The sequence below is a fragment of the Poromitra crassiceps genome, assembly GCF_964638095.1.
Source record: "Poromitra crassiceps genome assembly, chromosome: 1".
NCBI lineage: Eukaryota > Metazoa > Chordata > Actinopteri > Beryciformes > Melamphaidae > Poromitra > Poromitra crassiceps.
The window spans coordinates 107,074,205-107,091,188 of record NC_139623.1 but is presented as its reverse complement, the minus strand read 5'-3'; the positions used below and the strand labels follow the sequence as shown (position 1 = coordinate 107,091,188).

The 16,984-nt window shown below is 43.3% G+C and overlaps 1 protein-coding gene across 2 annotated transcripts in view; it reads left to right on the top strand.

Moving 5' to 3' along the window:
- Nucleotides 1-2,874: 2,874 nt before the first annotated feature.
- paqr6 (progestin and adipoQ receptor family member VI) overlaps nucleotides 2,875-16,984 on the top strand; it is a 68,563-nt gene continuing 54,453 nt past the window's right edge. For both annotated transcript variants that reach the window (XM_083635898.1, XM_083635897.1), the window contains exon 1: nucleotides 2,875-2,977. The gene's annotated coding sequence lies outside the window, so the exon portion shown is untranslated. The remainder of the gene's footprint in view (nucleotides 2,978-16,984) is intronic.

Sequence of the window (16,984 nt, the reverse complement as noted above, 5' to 3'; positions counted from 1 at the left end):
CTCGGAGGTGGGACTAGGAGCTGTCCTCTCTCAGGAGATAAACGGTGAGGAACATCCAGTCCTTTACATCAGTAGGAAGCTGAACCAAAGGGAACAAAGATATGCTACAGTAGAGAAGGAGGGGCTGGCCATCAAGTGGGCACTGGAACATCTCAGGTATTACCTGTGGGGGAGACATTTTTCTCTGGTGACGGACCATGCACCCCTGGTTTGGATGTCCAAAAAGAAAGAGACCAATGCTAGAGTGGGTAGATGGTTTCTCTCCTTACAAGAATTTAATTTCTCTATCACACACAGGTCCGGAGCGAAGCATGGGAACGCAGATGCCCTGTCACGGAGAGATGCCCTCTGGACCTCGGTTCCCATCCCCAAGCAGAAACTGAAGGGGGGGGGGGGTATGTAAGGGGCTGATGGGCATGGTGATTGGTGATTGAGGGTTGCTATGTCCCCGCCCGTTGGCTCCATCATGTGGTCTCAGGAGGATGGTGTACCTGACCAAACTCACCCCAGCTGTCCCCAACTACCTGATTGGGCCCAGATGTTCCCCATCCACCTGATTAGGCCCAGAGGAGACTAAGTGCAGAGGGCCACACTCATTGAGGAGGAGAGCAGCAGAGCAAGGAGGCTCAGGGAGAGAGAGCTGAGCATGGACAAGCAGACCAGACTCCTAGCTTGTGAGTTACAACCCGGTAAGCCGGATAGCGGCCCGGATAGGGCATCAAGCCGAGTTCCAGTGGGAACCAGTTTAGGTTTACCTTTTTGAGACTTTTTTTTGTTCTACCTTTTGATAAATAAAAGCCCAGGCCATTGCCACTGGGGAGAACTCACTACTTTGTGTGTGTGTGGTTGATAACTGTACAACTCAATGCTCTCAACCTAACCCATCCTGTTACAAAGCTTTTTTTATTATTCGTTGGAGTTTGTTGCGTGAGTGACTGTCCAGATTGCCGTACCAGATGGTTATGGATGAGGTGAGGATGCTTTCAAGGATGGCTGTATAGAACTGGAGGAGCAGATTGCATTTTACTTTGAATTTTTTGAGCTGCCGGAGGTGAAATAGTCTTTGATTGGCCTTTTTGATTATGTGACCGGTGTTATTGTCCCATTTGAGTGTGTTGCTGATGTGGGTACCCAGGAATTTGTAAGTGACTGTGGTGGTTATGGGTTGTCTGGAGATGTGGAGGGGTGTCTTGGGGGGTGGATTCCGTCGGAAGTCTGTGATGAGTTCTTTGGTTTTGGAAGTGTTGAGTTGTAGGTTATTGTCCTGGCACCAAGTGACCGCTTGGGCCACTTGGTTCCGGTAGTGATCTTCGTTGTTGTTGGTGATGAGTCCAGTTATGGTGGTGTCGTCTGCATATTTGAAAAATGAAACTGAGCTGTGGTGGGATGTAAGGAGGTTGGTGTAGATGGAGAAGAGCCAGGGGGAGAAGACGCAGCCCTGGGGGGCACCAGTACTGAGGGTCAGAGGGGAGGACAGGAGGCTGCCTATCCTGACCCTCTGACGCCTCCGCCACAAGAAGCTTCTGATCAGATAGCAGAGGGAGAGGGGAATGTTCATGTCTGTCATTTTTTGGAAAAGTTTTACCGGGTCTATGGTGTTGAAAGCGGAACTGAAATCTATGAAAAGGGTGCGGATGTAGGTGTTGGGTGAGTCCAGGTGTTGTAGTGAACTGTGCAGGGCTAGGTTGACAGCATCTTCAACTGATCTGTTGGGGCGGTATGCAAATTGATGAGTGTCCAGCAGGGGGGAGGTGAGTTGTTTCAGGTGAGAGAGGGTGATGCGTTCGAATGATTTTATGACAACAGAGGTGAGTGTGATGGGGCGGTAGTCGTTTTTGCAGGTGATTTTATTGGATTTGGGTACTGGGATGATGATAGAAACCTTTGCACAGTCCGGAACAGTACAGTGGTGTAGCATGGAGTTGAATAGTCTGGGTGGTACAGAGAAGCTGGGCTGACATTGTCGGGCCCAGCAGCTTTCCTTCTGTTTATTTCTAAAGCGTTACCCACAAAAGACACCTACATGTGATGTTTTCAAAAAGCTTTCTCACTCATAAATTATGGTGACGACATATGTTATATTATGGGTCATAATATAGCTATGTTGTCACCCAGGCATGGGTGTATTTCTCTTTCTAAGAACTGTCTCCTGTTTCACTGTATTCCTCATTGGGACCTTTGTTTTTCCACTAAAGTCACTCCCATTTACAAGAACAGAACAGGACGTTTTGACATGTTACTGCCCAGCGCCCGTGTGCGTGTGTGCATGTGTGCGGGGTTCTGCATTTCTGGGTGGCAAGTGACGTCACGCTGATTCGTCCGGAGAACACTGAACACACGGCTGTTGTTATTGTTGCTCAAGTGATCCACGTGAGCTCTGTCAAAGAGCATTGAAGGCAAGAGTCGACATGCTAATGCATTTTGACAACAGCGCTGCCACCATTTTGGCCTGGAAAAAACTCCTCCTTGCTCCAATGGGACAACATCAGAACGTTCATCAGAACCATGACAGCCAATCAGAGGCAGCCTCCTCCAGGCCAAAATGGCAGATTTGCTGCGCGCTGATGAGGCAATGGAACGATGTTTTTAGCTGTCATTTCTTATGAACTGGCTCGCGCAGGCTCTTCGTCGAACAGGCATCAGCTAAACTGGAGGCAAGTAGACCTGACACAAACACACACGCGCACACGCACGCACACACGCACGCACGCACGCACGCACGCACACACGCACACACGCACACACGCACACACGCACACACGCACACACACACACACACACACACACACACACACACACACACACACACACACACACACACACACACACACACACACACACACACACACACACACACACAGAGAGTAGAGCTGCCAAACCGAGACAACAAAAGCCAGCCAGCCCAAGTTTTCACATCATTGTTCCTTTTCTGCAGACAAGAGGGATCCCTAGCGTCCCTGCATGGCAGAGAGCCGCGGTAAGTTGAAAATGGCGTTAGGGAAAAGATGCTGTGAGATTTATTCATTTTGAGAAATAGTTGCCCGTTTAGTCATCGTTGCATGCGTTGTAGCAGCTGCTTGTACTTGGCTAACGTTGACAGACAACTTTGTCTTGAGCTGCTGTGTTGTATTGAGTGACTTGTCGTACAACTCTGTGTTGTTTAGTTAGCTAAGTCGTGTGTGAATTCCTGGAACGTTAGGTAAGGAAAAAAACAACACTTGGGGAATGTATGTAAGTATGTAGGAATGCACGAATGAGTTCCTAGAATGAGCTTGCCCCCTTTTTCTATCGCTCATTTGGTTAGCGGTTAGTTTACATTTCGATGCGAAATCCACTTTTCGTGGATTATGTGTAACGTTTTTTCCATCTTGATGTTTGACCACACACACACACACACACACACACACACACACACACACACACACACACACACACACACACACACACACACACTATCTCCTTATTGTAAGGAATTCCCACATGGACTTGCACAACTTGGACTGTAACGTACAGAGTAACCTTACATAAATGATGGAATGTGCAGTTTTATTTGGCACAGATCAGGCTCAGGCATGTCAGTTCTCCAGATCAGCGTCCCATACATGTATATGTTTATCATTTCATTTTTGAACCAAAGTTTTCATGTAATTTCACTGCATGTAACGTAATGTTAGTAAAGAACGTGTGGTTCTCAAAAAGTGGGATCTGGTCGGTTGAGAGGGTTACAGGGGGTCCCCAGCAAATAGGGGAATATTTATTTCCACTATAATAATTCCATCCATAATTAGGCTACCACAGTGACAGAATGTATCACTGACTATTTTGTTCATGGTTTCATACACTTTATGTAAGAAAACATCTGAAAGCAAAAATCGTATCAGATGGGGGAACGGACCCTGGGACAAAATCTTAGCAAATGGGGGGCTCCGTGGTCTTATTTGTGTCAGTTTAGGGGTCCTTGACGAGTGAAGAAGTTTGAGAACTGGTGTAAAGGACATATAATGCTCACGTGCATAATCGGGTGCACCATGCAGGTATGCAGTTCTTACAGTAGTTGGATGAAATGTGCTTCCAAAAACCAGGGGTAAATATGCCATGTGCCCCCGCAACAAACCCGACTCAGACTTATGACTTCAGACATAATTAAGGAACGATGCATCGCAACTGGTTTCCATTTGACAGTGTTCTCCTAATTTGTCACAGGTTACTAAAAGTCACATGCAGGCCAAGGAACATGCCAACTCTTAATAGGGCTCTTTGTCAGTATTCTCAGACTTGGTATTTTCTCTTTGCAACATGCACAAAAACCTGAGGGTCTTTAGTGGGGACTACCTGGTTGAATAAGAGTTTTAAAAGTTAAAACACAAGTTAACATTCTTGGCTGCCCAAGCAGTTTACTAACTTAGAGGAGAAGTGACGGGCTACCTGTTTGTTTCAGCAGTTATCAGTTGTGATCTTAAAGATTGAAGTAAATAGACCCATGTTACATAACCACCGATCCTCTCTTATCAGATCTAGAGACTTCCAGGAAGAGGGGTGACTGCCAGGGATCTTTTTTTTGTCAACTTATAGCATGACCTCAGAGTTGAAGCAACAAGGGGAAGTTGTAATGCATGTCTCAAGATGACATGGTTTACTGCATGTTCCTGTTTGTAGGCTTCTCCACAAAGTTTCAAATACTACAGTAACCTCACACACTGGGACAGAGGATATTGGTTCATTTGTGGTGTGGTGTAGGAGGGAGCCTGATGATGTTATGGGGGAAATCCACCCAAAAACACATTCATTCTGTAAAAACAAAAACCGCTTTTAGTGATGTACCTTGTATTTCTGTGTATTTGTCTTGGTCTATTTACCGTAAATTCCGGACTATAAGCCGCACCTTTTTTCCCGTTTTTTGGCCTTTTTTGGCCCCTGCGGCTTATATAACGGTGCGGCTTATCTATGGATTTAAAAAAAAAAAAAAAAAAAATCTCTTTTTTTAGCACTCTTTCTAACTATAAATCCTATATAACTATAATAAGTTTTAATTTCCTCTCTTGCCCTCTTTTCACCACACTGTATGACACTGTATGACACTGTGTGCACTGTAAAAAACAACACAGGTGGTGTTGTGTTGTGTTGTTTTGTTGAAATGTTAATAAATGGGAGCTTCCTCTACAATCCCCTCTGTGCATGAACCCTTACATATGGTAATTAAACATTAAAACACAAAAAAAAAAAAAAAAAAAAATACCATTAAAAACACCCGCGGCTTATAGTCCGGTGCGGCTTATATAAGAAAAAAATAGTCAACTTTGAAGGTGCAGCTTATACACCGGTGCAGCTTATAGTCCGGAATTTACGGTATTTGTTTTTATTCCTGTGGATAGCTGACCAAACATAAACGGCTTTGAGATTGAAATAATATGTTGAGATACTTCCAGTGCAGCAGCTACAATCTTTTTGGTGTCAGTCCCTCAGAATCTCACGGGGTCTTGCTTGTCATCCAGGGAGGAATTCATAGTAGAAAAGGCAGAGGCCAATTTCTCCATCAACAGTTGGCCTCAATCAGATTCAGAAATTGAAATTGAAATGGCGCTGCATGACTCCCACTTTTCCTCAACTGGAAAAAATCATTCTGTTGTTCTTGGTATAGTTAATTTGCTATATCCCCCTAGGTCAAACGCACAGTTTGATGTAACAAGTCCAGACACATTTGATGAGGTTTCTGAAAGTTAGGGACATTTAGTTGTTTACTTGCTGTAGTTATTGCTTTCTCTACCTATGCTAATCGATCAATCAATCAATCAATCAATCAATCAATCAATCAATCAATCAATCAACTTTTATTAGCAGATGCATAGCATAACAAGCAACAAGTCCAGATGCGTTGTGTGGGGTTTTTGGAGGTCAGGGAAATTTAGTAAGTCACTAAATGAAGTAGAAGTAGACAACTTAGGCAGGTTGAGGGAAAGTGGGTTCACCAAATAAGCAAACGACAACACAATATGGGCTGAATTGAACATCACAGATTGATGATACAGCAGGGTGTAATGGTGGAAGAGGATCTTAGGGTGGGTTTTTCCTTTATGAAATGGAGGGACAGCAAAAGCATTCCTTTTGTCCAATGTACCTGCTGCCTGCTGGTCAAGTGTGTATCCGTGTGTGTATCCGTGTGTGTGTGTGTGTGTTTTGGGTGATGTCATGCACCTTGCAGAACGTACAGTACAGAAGTATGTTGCTACATGACTATGGAATGTCCTGTAGCTCCAACTCCCCAATGTGCCCAAGCAGTTTTTTTGTGCACATAAGGGACATGTGTCCATCTGTGTGGAGTGGACATAAGGGACGTGTGTCCATCTGTGTGGAAGTGGACATAAGGGACGTGTGTCCATCTGTGTGGAGTGGACATAAGGGACGTGTGTCCATCTGTGTGGAAGTGGACATAAGGGACGTGTGTCCATCTGTGTGGAGTGGACATAAGGGACGTGTGTCCACTGTGTGGAGTGGACATAAGGGACGTGTGTCCATCTGTGTGGAAGTGGACATAAGGGACGTGTGTCCACTGTGTGGAGTGGACATAAGGGCCGTGTGTCCATCTGTGTGGAGTGGACATAAGGGACGTGTGTCCACTGTGTGGAAGTGGACATAAGGGACGTGTGTCCATCTGTATGGAAGTGGACATAAGGGACGTGTGTCCATCTGTATGGAAGTGGACATAAGGGACGTGTGTCCATCTGTATGGAAGTGGACATAAGGGACGTGTGTCCATCTGTATGGAAGTGGACATAAGGGACGTGTGTCCATCTGTATGGAAGTGGACATAAGGGACGTGTGTCCACTCACTGTATGGAAGTGGACATGCCACCTTATTGTGTGCCTCCCGGTGATAAGATGTCCATTGATGGAGGTCATGTGACCACATCACGAGTGAGGGGAAAGAATTTCACATTTCAGGAGTAGGAAGGGAACACAAACAAAACAGGGAGGGGAGTATAGTTTGGCCACAACAGGCAAAGTCAGAATTGGGTGTGTTATGGGCCTCAAAGTAACACAGCCAATCATGGAGGCGAGAGGGAGAAGTTTTTGTGGTCAGTCAGTTGATTCTATGTCACATAAGAAAATACTGTGAATGTCCATAATAACTTATTGCGTGGCTCATGTTACTGCCCATGTTTGTTGAGTCAACACCTTCACCCACAGAGGGCTACTTGCTGTACGGCAGGGAAGCTCAACTTGCTTTGCCAGGAGGCCAGGGGCCAGTTAATAAACAAACAATATACATTTTTCTGTAGCGGATTGTAGGTTTTTGGGGTGTCAGCCAGAGTTTAGTCTCACAATGTTGTGCACACAGGTTAGTTAAGTTACTTAAGTACAAATACTGTAAGTGCCTGGGCAGCGAGCAGACGGCCATATTTGACAATTTAGCTGGAGCTCAGTCAAACTTGATTCAACATTAGTTTTCATTGTGAATTAGAAAATGGTCGGGGGGCACTCTCCACCCTATCGCGGGCCGCAAGTTGAGTATCGCTGATGTACGGCATGGGTCACTGAAAACTGGTTGACACTGAGCCAATACAGCGACTTAGCTGTGTAACTAAGATAAGAATCTGGCCTCAAGGGAAATACGTTGTCAGAGGATGGTGTTTTTAAATTGTGGCAGCTTTGTGGTTTCTTTTGATCTCATTTTGAAAGTGATAGGTCTGAGTCATGTGTTTTTTAGACTAGGTGCTGCTGGCTGCTTGATAGGCTGGACTAAACGCCACCAGACCCTGGCTGCTTCAAAAACGGAAAGCAGAAGTCATGCTTAAAGGGATACGCCAACTTTTGGGGAGTTTCACCCATTTGCCATATCGCCCATACAGTACATCAACATACATACAACCAAGATACCTTTACTGCCACTCTCCGTAGTCCGTACAGTATTCACCTGATGTAGCCTCGGCCACTTGACCCAGTTGTGTTACGACTTCCTGTTCAAAATGCCGTCTGTTTAAAACCTTCCCATATTCCTCACATTGGCTTTTTTCAAAGAACTGGACTCCTTAATTCTGTCCTACAGTTGGAATTATAAGAACCATAGAATTTCAAAAATTCACTTGTAAAAGCCCAAATCTGAAGGAGGGCTGGCCTTACCAGTGTTTAGACACTACTACTGGGCCGCCATTGTCAGTGCTCTGATGTGTTGGCAGCAAGAGGGAACTCCTGATAATTTAGCTCTTGGGGGCCCCCTGTGGCTGAAGATGGAGGCCAGCTCTATTGCCAACTCCTCTTTGCCAGCCATATTATTTTCTAAGCTAGAGAGACCTCGGACCTCACAAAATTCAAGTTTTGTTGTAAAAAATTCAGTCAGAATTCTAAATCAAATTAGGAGTGTTTTGAGTCTACCAGATTTGTCTGTCCATACACCGATTTGTCTTGATTACTCTTTTTTGCCTTCACGGTTAGACAGAACCTTCCATGTTTGGAGTGAGAAGGGGCTGGTTTCCATCAAATACCTATATATAGATGGTCAATTTGCATCCTTTGATCAGCTGAAGAGGAATGTTTGCAAGGTTTGAATTGCCAAGCATCTAATTTCTAGGTTTGTATGTTTGTTTGACAACTGCATCACGGTCTCTACTGAGAGGATTAGAGAAGCATGGCAGGGGGAACTTGGCATTGAGTTATCTGATATTGTATGGGATAGGAGTCTGTCTGTGGTGCAGCTCTGCTCAGTTAATAGTAGACACCAGCTGATCCAATTTTAAGTCACCCATCGTCTTCACTATTCTAAGCAAAAGTTGCACAAGATCTACCCCTCTGTCTCTTCACTGTGTGATAGGATGTCAGGTATCGGAGGGCACTCTGTCTCATGCCTTCTGGTTCTGCCCTTCACTGGCAGGATTCTGGGCCAAAATATTTGCCTGGTACTCTAAGCCCTCGTTCACACAGGACGCCAAAGCAACGCTCAACCGAAGCTGTACCTACGCTGTACCCACCCAAGTTTCATTTCAGTGTCCTTGTTAACAGGCGAAACCGTTCACACCACCCGCTCGCATGCTGCGCTGACGCTGTGCCGAAGCCACGCTCACGCCATGCCGAAGCGATCACTCAGGCCTGACGCAGAATTTCCAAGCTTGACGCTGAAGCTGTGAAGCCGTGAGGCATGAAGTCAATGGGAGTTGTGGGCGGGTTCAAGGCGCGAGAGTAGGCGCTGAGAGGAGCTGAGAGGAAAAGAGAAGGCGTCTTGTGTGAACAACAAGGCGTACGTTCAAGACTTCCGGTTTGGGATGTAGGGAGGAACGCCACACGCGAGAGCGTCTCCCGACTATTTTCGAAAGAAGAAAAAAAACTATTAAACCACCTGTTGCCTACCAAACCTTACGATGGGCAATTAACAAGCAACTAACAACTACTACACAGAGTGGAGTATGCCCAGAGGCAAATCGAGAAAGACGACAACAACCACCGTCAATCAAGACCCACCTGCAACGAGGTCGCTGGCCGGCAAGATAGCAAGCATGGCTGCACTGGCTGCTAAGAATTCTGATAACCAGCCTAGTGAACAAGACTACAGGCGCAATATCCATGAGCCAACTTGTCGCAGAATTAAACAAACAAGGAGGCAGCTTTAAAGACGATATGACGTCCCTCATTCAGCCTCTACAGAGCTCAGTGGACTCGCTGCATGAAACGGTTCAAAGCTTCCAGGCCCGCCTCACCGCAGCAGAATGTTTAGCTGGCGAGAACTTTGAAAGACTGTGCAAGGCTGAAGTCCGTGTTAAATCCCTGCAAGCCCAGAACACCTCTCTACTAGAACACCGAGATGACCTCGAGAACAGGCCCCGCAGGAATAACTTGCGCATCATTAATATCCCCGAGGGCAGTGAAGCTGGCACATTTTTACATTTACATTTATATCTGAAATGCTGTCGGAAATGATGGGACCAGACGTATTCAGCAGCCCAGCAGAGCTGGAGAGGGCTCACCGCTCTCTGGGTCAGACACCAACACGGGGACGTGAACTTTTGTTGTACGCTTTCTACGCTATCAAGACAGAGAACGTGCTTTCCAGTGGGCCAGACAGCATGAGATCAAATACAGAGAGGCTATATGAGAATCTATCCTGATCTGAGCGCTGCCCTCTCAAAAAAACCAGCCGTGTTTAAAGACATCAAACAGGCGCTGTATCAGAAAGGAATACGCTTCAGCCTGCTACACCCAGCAAGACTCCGGGTTACATTTGAAGAAGAACCCCTCTTCTTTACAACACCAGAAGAAGCTAAAGCCTTCTACTACGAACGAGTTGGCCACCAGGAATAACTCTCCAAACCAGTGAGATGATTGACAACTGATGACGCCTTCAACTCCAGTGGACCTCACAGAGAGAGATATGTATAGCCTATCCCCCCCTTGCACTTTTTATTTGTCCCTTTCGAACATGATCAGAATACACCCGTATAGATAACTATAACTACTACTACATGCTTCAACTATAACTACTACTACATGCTTCAACTATAACTACTACTACATGCTTCAACTATAACTACTACTACATGCTTCAACTATAACTACTACTACATGCTTCAACTATAACTACTACTACATGTTCAACTATAACTACTACTACATGCTTCAACTATAACTACTACTACATGCTTCAACTATAACTACTACTACATGCTTCAACTATAACTACTACTACATGCTTCAACTATAACTACTACTACATGCTTCAACTATAACTACTACTACATGCTTCAACTATAACTACTACTACATGCTTCAATTATAACTACTACTACATGCTTCAACTATAACTACTACTACATGCTTCAACTATAACTACTACTACATGCTTCAACTATAACTACTACTACATGCTTCAACTATAACTACTACTACATGCTCAACTATAACTACTACTACATGCTTCAACTATAACTACTACTACATGCTTCAACTATAACTACTACTACATGCTTCAACTATAACTACTACTACATGCTTCATCTATAACTACTACTACATGCTTCAACTATGACTACTACTACATGCTTCAACTATAACTACTACTACATGCTTCAACTATAACTACTACTACATGCTTCAACTATAACTACTACTACATGCTTCAACTATAACTACTACTACATGCTTCAACTATAACTACTACTACATGCTTCAACTATAACTACTACTACATGCTTCAACTATAACTACTACTACATGCTTCAACTATAACTACTACTACATGCTTCAACTATAACTACTACTACATGCTTCATCTATAACTACTACTACATGCTTCAACTATAACTACTACTACATGCTTCAACTATAACTACTACTACATGCTTCAACTATAACTACTACTACATGCTTCAACTATAAATAGTGGCATGGTGTCAAGAAGGAATGGACAATTTATTTTATTTCTATTTTACTTATTTATTTATTTTTTGTTTATTTTACTCTATGAAATGTACCTTAATACTGTTTTTGTATGCCCCAATCTATGTAGGACCAGGGGTGGGGAGGGAATGGGGTTAAGGGGAAAAAAAGAAAAATCCTTGTAAATGTACTTTAATGAACTCATTGAATGAATAAGTACATATTGCAAAAAAAACAAGGCGTACGTTCAGCTTGTGCCTGCTTCAAGCTTCAGTTCTGCATACGTTCGGCGTCCTGTGTGAATGTAGGCTAAGGCCTACGAAATAACCCTTCAGCCGGAGGCAGAACTCGCCATCTTTGGATGCTCTGAGTCCTCTCTGGACTTCACTACAGCTGTGCAACAGTCTCTGACACTGGGGACAACTGTTGCCAAAAAACTAATTCTTAAGGAATGGAAGTCCCCCTCTTCACCCTCTTTCCAATTGTGGTTGATGGACATGTTATACAGATGGAGAGACTCAGGTTCCTGAGAACCAACTCACTTAGAAAATGTCTAACTATATGGGACCCGTTTTTAGCCTACCTCGATGAGGTTAGCCTACCTCGATGAGGTTAGTCTACCTCGATGAGGTTAGTCTACCTCGATGAGGTTAGTCTACCTCGATGAGGTTAGGGGGCGACGGGTGACTCGCCCGGCTGGTTTCCTATAGACCCTCTTGCGTGAGATCTCAAGTCCATCGCCTGCAAGAACATAAACACCTTACGTGGCTGGTACTGTAGCACCACTGTGATGTTGAATGTTCATTATGTTGTATGTTTTTTTTGTTTTTTTTTCTCTTGTGTCTGAGCCTGTTTTGTTTTGTTTGTGTTCTATAGAAAAATGAAAATAAAATATTTGGGGGGGGAATACCGTCTGTTTTACCTGGTCAAACCTAGTCCGACTCACTGGCTGCAATTTCAGATTGAGTGGCAGATGATTCTACAGGCCGATAACACAATGAACACAATAATATACTGTAAGTACTAGGGGTGTCAAAAATAATCGATTATAAGATGCATCGCGATGCGGACGTGCACGATTCTGCATCGATTAACAAATATCAAAAATCGATTTTTTTTATTATTTTTTTTATTTTTATTTTTTATAATCAAATAAAATAGAATGTAAGTACATGCAGTTGTTTATTTTAATTATGGATCATAATACAATGCAATTCCAAATGCACTTTTATTTTAAAAGTAGCCACACAGTGAGAAAAAAGAAACTGAGAAAAAATAAATCATGTATTGCGGAAAAAGTGATGCATCGATTTAAGATGCATCGCGATGCATCGTGATGCATCGTTTAATCGAATCGAATCGAATCGTTGACAGATTAATCGTAATCGAATCGAATCGTGAGGCCAGTGAAGATTCACAGCCCTAGTAAGTACTGTACTGTCACAGGAAGTGTAAACACAATAGGAAGTAATTGGCTGATCCCTGCATTGGAACAAAAGGTGAATATAGTGAGCTACAGTCATCCAGTTAGTTAGTATTGGACAAAATGGTACAGCCGTTCAAAGTCACCAAAAACACACAGTTCTAACAGCGCCAAAAAGCTGTACTTGTGACTCGGGTACTCACCATGAGATGAAATATTCTTCCAAATTCATCCAAATTTAAGATAAATAGATAGCCGGAACTACTCTCTAAACATGGCCGCCAGACGTATTAGTGGAGCGGATAATATCACTTTTTGAGAGGAATCGTGCAAATGATGATACAAGCATGAAATTTGGCTCGGCTGTTCTCCAAAGGTTTCTGATCAAATCTGCCCGATGGGCATCTGAAAATCCGCCCATTTCTCAAGATGGCCGCCAAATTGGCCCAAATTTTCATAGAAATGTGTGTAGTTGGTCGATTTGAATGATCTTTGTGTCTATCCCCTTCTGAAGTCGATCCTTCTGATCTTATAGCCCTTTGACTTGTACTTTTTCCTAATTTTTCAATATGGCCGCAAAATTGCCCTTCCAAAGTTGATTTCTTTCAAAGAAATGTGTCTCATTGGCCGATTTGAATAATCTTGGTGTCAATTTGTATGTCTTAAAACATGCTAAAAAATATTTAGTAGTTTAACACTGGTATCATGATTTTAGTCATGAATTATTACATTTGTAATGAAACGAGTACAAAATATAATGCCAATATCACTTTATTGGATAAGAAACAAAAAAAAGGCCAATACAATTGATCTCATTGTCTGTGTGTTTAAACCGATGAAAGGCTTGGGCCATCTGAAAATCTGTCCGTCTTTCAAGATGGAGCATCAAAGTCAGACCTTGCTATAGACGGGTTTCTTGTATACAAACAAACATTGGTGGGTGTGTGCGCGCGCAGGGACAGAGGATGACGAGAAACGCATCGAGCTGAGCCCATTGGTTCAACACAGGTGCATCACAAACCCACAGTGAAGTGTAGAAACTTCCATTTTATATCTATTCCAAGCTGTCACTCTACATTTTACATAAATACCACCTGTAATGCCTACATTAACAATAAAATAAGTAATCTGAAGGGCTGGGTCATTTGAGCAGTGAGTGTGGGTGGCGCTAACGCATGTTTTAATTTGTTTACAAACCGCTGTTAAACAAAACTGTAGAAGAAGAAAAGCAGCAGTGAGTGAGTGTGCTGCGGGGGTGTTCGACTTGTTGACGCCTCGCCTGACTGCGCTCGGCTGCTCTCGTCTGCTTTCCAGGCGAGGCAGCAGTCAACTCAAACGAGTGTGTGGAGCACACATGTCTAATGTGTGGAGCGGCTTTCTACCCCAGCGATGCGCGCACATTTATGTGATGATGTTGCACAGAAACCCATCTATGGCACAGCTCCTGCAAAGAAGGAATGGTATTCCAAGGATCCTGAGACACCTTTTGCTGTCTGTTGATATGGTTGTGTTTGCCAAGACCAGAAAGAGAGAACGCATTGAAATGCTGCATGAGAATGGGCTCAGCATATCATATGACTCTCAGCCTAAAGCTCAGCCTAGTTAGGAGAAGCAGTTGTAGCCCAGTATGTGGAAGATGGAGTCATCTGTTCACCAATCTTGAGAAAGCAGTTGTTCACTACTGCAGCTGTGGACAACATTGACCATAATCCAACTCAGACTACAGCTCAAACATCCTTCCATCCTACAAGTGTGTACATTTCCCAACATCCAAGCCCAGGATATGCTGGTGAAGAGCGTGAACTCAAATTGAAGTCAGACATGAATGTAGGTGAAGAAAGTTCCAGAGCTTCCAGAGCCATTCACCAATGTCCGCCCTGCTTACATTAAGAAGAATCCTAATCCTTCTCCAGCAGCATGCCATTCCTTCCAAACAGCTGAGTCAATCCAGTCACACTTGAAAGAAGAATATTCCTGGTTGGAAGATGATGCAGTCTGCATCACATGCATCACATTGTCCTAATGTATGACAGATCAAGTGCAGCCACTGGCATGGATGAAGCAAGACTGGATCTCTTTGCCCGCAAGTAGAGGCCATCCTTTTTTTATATAAAAAGTGAGCAAGTGGGCAATCTGTCTGCTGTCTGTTTCCATTTTTGTCCCACTGATGATGTCACAATGCCTATGAAATCATCAGTGATGTCATTATTGACTTATGACATCACTGATGATGTCATAGGCACTGATGATGTGATAAGCATTGTGACATCATGAGTGATGTCATAGGCATTGTGATGCGAAGTTGAGCAATTGTGCGCTCTCCATGCCAATAGCACGATTGGGCGCATGCCAATAGAGCAGGCGAGGCCACGCAGCAACCGAACTGTGGGCGAGGCCGCGCTTCGGCCGAGCTGTGTGCGCTGAGCCAGTGCAGCGGGCGACCCTAGGGTTTTCACCTTAAAGGGCCAAAAAAGGACAATGGGATCAATTGTATTGTTCTTCTTTCTTACTTTTCTAATAGTTATATTTGCATTATATTTTTTTACTTTGTAATTCATCACTAAAATCATTATACCAGTGTTAAACTAGTAAAAAAAGACTGTTTTAGGACATACAAATTGACCCCAAGATCATTAAAATTGGCCAACTACACACATTTCTTTGAAATAAATCAACTTTTGCCGGACAATTTGTGGCCATATTGAAAAATGAGGAAACAGTATATAAGTCAATGGGCTATAAAATCAGAAAAATATACTCCAACAGGCTTGAAAACTTAGGGATAGACACAAAGATAATTCAAATCAGCCACAGATTTATATGAAAAACAACAACTTTGTGTGGACAATTTGGTGGCCATCTTGAAAAAGCTGACAGACTTTTTTGATGGCCCAATCCCTTCAGCAATTTAAACACACAGACAGTAGTTTTTGTGTCGAGTTACAACTGAAGAAAGGACAATGAGATCAATTTGTATTGGTGTTATTTTTTGTTACTTTTCCAATAAGGTTGTATTGGCATTATATTTTGTTATTGTTTCATTACAAATGTAATAATCCATCACTAAAATCATTATACCAGTGTTACACTAGTCAAAAAAGGAGCATGTTTTAAGACATGCAAAATGACACCAAGATCATTCAAATTGGCCAATTACACACATTTCTTTGAAAGAAATCAACTTTGGGAGGCCAATTTAGCAGCCATATTGAAAAATGAGGGAAAGGTATAAGTCAAAGGGCTATAAAATCAGAAGAATTGACTTCAGAAGGCTTGAAAACATATAGGGATAGACGCAAATATCATTCAAATCGCCAACTACACACATTTCTATGAATATTTGGGCCTATTTGGCGGCCATCTTGAAAAACGAGCGGATTGTCAGATGGCCCATCGGGCAGATTTGATCAGAACCCTTTGGAGAACAGCCGAGCCAAATTTCATGCTTGTATCATCATTTGCACGATTTTTTCTGTTATCTGCTCCACTCCACTCGCATGTGCTGTCTACATCGGAAGCAAACAAACAAGTAACTCGGTGTGGGGATTTACTACGAAAATGACGTTTCACCGAACTATGAAATATTATTTCATCGCGTGAGTCCCCGAGTCACATGTAGAGCTTTTTGGCACTGTTAGAAATGTGTGTTTTTGTTGACTTTGAACGGCTGTACCTTTTCATCCAATACTAACTGGATGATTGTAGCTCACTGTATAGGCCTACTGTACGGAGAGTGATGGTAAAGGTATTGTGTATCTTGGTTATCTATGGGTTATTTGGCAAATGGGTGAAACTCCCAACAAGTTGGCGTATCCCGTTTAAAGCAGACAGCAGTGGTCTAACTGGTTGTTTCAAAGGAGTTGGTGTGCAAAGAGGTTCAGAGGAAATCCAAACATCCAGAGGCTCTTTGTGATCCTCTTCCCTGAATGCAAACAAGCAAGCAGAGGCCATTGCCCCAAACGCCTCCTTTTTGTGTCAGCAGGCCTTCATCAGGATTGGACAGATTTCCTGGTAGGTGTTATCTTATGTGGGAGGATGCTGCATATTACAAGATTTTATAAATCACTTAACACATTGACTGCCAGCCGTTTTTTTTTTACTGTAGGTAGCTTCTGCCAGGCCTTTTTTTGAGGATTCTGGCTCATTTTACAAGAGCCGAGCATAATTTTCTGGTTGGACTTTGTGAACACAAAGTTCAGA